Source organism: Hyaena hyaena, unplaced genomic scaffold, assembly GCF_003009895.1.
Source record: "Hyaena hyaena isolate Hyena2069 unplaced genomic scaffold, ASM300989v1 scaffold_32, whole genome shotgun sequence".
Lineage (NCBI taxonomy): Eukaryota > Metazoa > Chordata > Mammalia > Carnivora > Hyaenidae > Hyaena > Hyaena hyaena.
The window spans coordinates 79,106-84,058 of NW_024080663.1; the positions used below are offsets into that span (position 1 = coordinate 79,106).

Sequence of the window (4,953 nt, forward strand, 5' to 3'; positions counted from 1 at the left end):
GACGCGGGGCTCGAACCCACGAACTGCGAGATCATGACCTAAGTGAAAGTCGGACGCTTAACCGACTAAGCCACCCAGGCGCCCCTTAACAAAATATATCTTTAAAAAGACTCTCCACTCCTCCCCATGGTCTGTATCCCATTAGGCCTTGAAGTCCACTCTCCGGAATTAGACATGAGATGATTTCTTCTATATTCTTCCATTTTCTGACCACTTATAAGCACACAGTATGCATATACATTGCCTATTTTTATAGGCAACAGTATAGTATTTTAGAATGCTGTTATTCTGAACCTTTATTTATTTATTTTTTTTACTTCTTAACATATTGAGGAGCTCTTTCCTAGCAGAACATGTAACTCTATCATTCTTTTTTTTTTTTTTAATATATATTTATTTTTGAGAGAGAAAGAGAGACAGAGTGCAAGTAAGGGAGGGGCAGAGAGAGAGGGAGACACAGAATCCGAAGCAGGCTCCAGGCTCCAAGCTGCCGGCACAGAGCCCAACGCGGAGCTTGAATTCACATACTGTGAGATCATGACCTGAGCCGAAGTTAGATGCTTAACCAAATGAGTCACTTACGTGCCCCTCTATCTCATTCTTTTAGTGACTATGTAGTATTCCACTAGAAGTAGATATCAACACTCTATACATCCTGTGGTGTGCATGTTTTACACATCTTTGCAAATATAACAGGTGAAAAGTATTTCATTAATTGTCAGTGAGGATCAACATTTTGTTGAGGATAAACATATTGGTCATTCACGTTTGTTTCTCTATGAACTATTCATTCAAGTCTTTTGCAAATTTCTCTTTTAGGGATTTTTCTTTGTATTTTTTTCTTATTTGTAATTTCACTAATAAGGCAATTTTCCTTTTGTCTAATGTATGCTACTGACATTTGGGGGTATAGTATAATGATATGGTCAAGAGTAAACCTCTGGATTCAGATGCCTGGGCTGCAGAAATGCTTATCACTCCTGACAGGCAATATTGGCCAGCTTACACCAAACGGCCATCCACTAAGTATACTATTGAAGTATGCTAGGGTACAAGTGTACCCTAATCCCAGATTTACTTCTTGGATACTCCCCCTTCCTAAATCTCCACACCTGATCAATCATCTGTTGCTCTAATATCTTCTTAATCCACTTTTTTCTGCATCGCAACTGTTACTACATCTACTAAGTTGATCTTAATTTCTGGCCTGGATTACTGCATGGGCCTCCTCGCCTCCAGATTTGCCCTCCCCCCACTGAAGCCAGAGTAATCTTTCTTACGCTCTGACCTGCTGCTCTGTTTCCCTGGCTCAAAGCACCATCAATACGACCTGCTGCCCTAGAACCCATCCAAATTCTCAACCCAGCAACCAGAGCATACTGGACATCACTTGAACCTGATGCAGAACTAATGTTTTAAGATCCAGTTTTGTGTGCTGGTTTTTCAACTGCTGGTAGCTGAAAGCAGCCGCAATGGGAAGATTCATAGTGTGGAAACCCGCTGATATCCCTGGAGCTGCTTGACTAGCACACTGCACCTACTCAGCCTCATCTCTTCTCATTCCCCAGCTGGAGCTCTGCTCTCCAGAAATGAACTCCTGCCAACCGTCTCTCGCATTTGCGCCCTTATACCCCACCCCTTCTGGAGGAAGTCTCCTCTTTATCCTGGCTCTCTTCTCTTTCTTCGGGTCATATATTAGCACTTGCCTCCTCAAGGGCACTTTTCCTAATGTTGGCTGATGTACCCCTTCTCCGAGCTCCCGCAACAGCATGCAGGCGTAAGTCTGTCTGTATCTGTGACTACAAGCAGCACGAGGATTTGTTATTTGCCACACAATGTAAAAAGTTGAGATTCATGATCTCATTTAACCCTCAATTACACGAGATGGTTCCTATTGTTAAAAAAAAAAATTCAACCAAGTAAATGTAAAGATTTAATTGGTTTTATTCAACAATTGATAAATCAGGCAGCATCCCATCTAGCAAATCAAAGGGAGCTTCAAGGAGTTGCTGGAAATGGAAGGATTTTAAAGGCTGAAAGAAGGTGGGACAAGGAATTCTAAAAGAGTCCATTACTTCAGGCAAGCTTCCCTTCCCTTAGGGGAAGACAGATGGACCTCATAGTGCTGACCAGGAAATTCCAGACTGACTGGTCTAAAATTCCACTCCAGGGAAAGGATAAAACTGCAGTTAAGTTAGGTAGTCACAAAGTGTTGGTGGGGCTTAGCAAAAGTGACTCCATTTGGGGGCCTGTCAATTCTTTTTAACACTATCTTAGATGAAGAAATTAGGGCTTAGAACATTTCTGTAAACACCATGAGGTTAGAAGCTGCCCTGCACATGCATGGACACGGCACCTGATACTTAGAAGGTGTTCAACACAAGCACGTATTGAATAATTCGTTCTAAACCACTAAAATAATGGCTTGCCAAATTCTACATTCTAACATTCAAAGCATTTGTTCCAATGTCATATTAATGTTCATAAACTCTCTAAAAACTAACAAATAATGCTGACTGGAAAATTTACTCACGAACCTTCACAACTGGCTGCTGCAAGACTCCTTTCTCAGGAAGCAGCGAGCAAGAGTGCACCTAAATTGTTGTTAGTCAGACCCCAACCCCACACTCCCCCTGGGTTTCTATCCACCTGTCAAGCCCCAGGCTGGGACTTGTCCCCTAAAAGCACTGGCTTTCTGAGTTTCCACAAGATGCTTGTTTTCATTGCTTCATTTTTAAGTTGTCATTTTTCCATGACATCACTGAGATTCATTTGACCTTTTGTCATAGTTTCAAAACAGCAGCCAAGAAACTTGGTGTTGAAATTGAATCAGAGACAAAGGTTATTATGAACCTAAGTACTCTCCCAGCCATTTGGTTGCATTGTGGTTTGTTAGGGCACTGCTGTCAATAAAGTTTTCTCCAATAAAAGTTGTCCCCCAGGGGCGCCTGGGTGGTTCAGCTGGTTAAGCGTCTGACTTCGGCTCAGGTCATGATCTTATGACTGGGCTGGAGCCCCACATCGGGCTCTGTGCTGACAACCAGCTCAGAGCCTGGAGCCTGCTTCGGATTCTGTGTCTCCCTCTCTCTCTGACCCTCCTCTGCTCACGCTGTCTCTCTCTCTCTCTCAGAAATAAATTTAAAAACATTAAAAAAATGTTTAAAAAAAAAGTTGTCCCCCAAAGAAATGATATTCATTTGAGAACAAAACTGTTCTCAACTAACTTTACCTCTCGGATTTTCAATCCTGACTGATGTCTATAGCACCCCTGTGGGGCCTGCCTATCAACACTTCCTGATTCCTTAAATGATTCAAAACTCCTATATAGTATGAGAGCTTCTCCTCCTTGAAATGGAACCATGTGCTTCCTGCAGACATAAAAATAGTTTCTTTGAACCTTAAGAAAAATCAACCAAATCAAAGTAGAGGATTTTTTTAAGTCAACTGATTAAAAATTGGTTCTTTTTTTTTTAAATGATGTCTAATACTAAGTCTTTTACTGATTACTCTTGAAGATTAACTAGAATCAGAGAAGCAATAATGGGAGACCACTCTATTTGAGAAAAACTGAAGTAAAACCATTTTATTAAAAAGGGGTTACTCTCCCTCTTCCATAATCTCTGTTGGCAATGTATTTGTGACATAACAAGGCTGAATGAAATAAGCTTTCTTATAAGAATCTCTGAAATTAGTCTATTTACCTGGTTCAGGTTCCTACTCTCTACCATATTTAAAGAGGATTCTTTAAACTCAAGATGATAAGAAATGACAAAAGCACTTGTTAAAAATTACTGAACCTCTCTTCTCAGGTAGCTGCCCCAGATGGCGGAAGCCATTCTTAAGCCACCTGGCAGCCATTGTGGCCAAACAGGTGCCGCTGGGCAGGAAGGTCATAGTTGTGTGCTGTGAGGGCATCATCATTTCTGGCAATTTCTACAGAAACAAGCTGAATTACTTGGCTTTCCTCCACAAGCAGATGAACACCAACCCCTCCCGTGGCACGTAGGCCTTCAGGACACCCAGCCAGATCTTTGAGAGGACAGTGTGAGGCATGCTGCCCCACAAGACTGGCCCTGGACCACCTCAAGGTGTGTGATGGGACCCTGCCACCCTATGACAAGAAAAAGAGGGTGGTTCTTGCCTTCAAGCTTGTGCATCTGAAGCCTACAGGAAAGCCCGCCTACCTGGGGCACCTGGCTCAAGGTAGCTGAGGTTGGCTGGAAGTACGAGGCAGTAACAACCACCCTAGAGGAGAAGAAGGAGGCCAAGATTCATTACCTGAAGAAAAAGCAGCTCACAAGGCTATGGAAACATGCCAGAAAGAATGTGGAGAAGAAAATCAATAAATACACAGAGGTCCTCAAGACCCATGGACTCTTGGCTAGAGACTAATAAAAGCAGCTGTTTCTTCCTAAAACAAAACAAAACAAACAAAAAAACCAAACCTACATTCTGTACTATGTGTCATATGCACAATAAATAATACTTATATCATTAATATTGATGCCCAGTGTATGTATATTGAAAAGCTATTTTGATTAAAATTTACTATTATCCTTACGTTTCTTAAATTGTGGGCCACAAAAGTATTCTCAGGGAATTACTGGATCCAGCCATCATTTTGTCACTAATGAAGAGCTAGGGTCTTGAGGGTAAGCATAAATTTTGGATCTCTGAATATAACTTCTGAAAAGGCTCCTTTTTCTTCTTCATTTTTTATAAATGGGGGTGTATTAGACACATAGTAAAGTGATTAAAGCTTAAGTACAGCCCAATTACTTCCTACATGTGTGTGCAGCCATGGAACTACCACACAGATAAGACACAAGACATTTCTAGCCTTCCAGAGTCTTCCTGGTGTGCACTGCCAATCAATATCCTCCAAAGATAACCACTATTCTTCTGTCACCATAAGTTAGGGGTTTTTTCCCTTTTTTTTATATACATAAATTT

At 41.4% G+C, this 4,953-nt stretch overlaps 1 pseudogene; it reads left to right on the forward strand.

The window, feature by feature from the left end:
- Window positions 1-1,728: 1,728 nt before the first annotated feature.
- On the forward strand, window positions 1,729-4,392 carry LOC120229451 (annotated as a pseudogene).
- The last annotated feature ends 561 nt before the right edge of the window (window positions 4,393-4,953 follow it).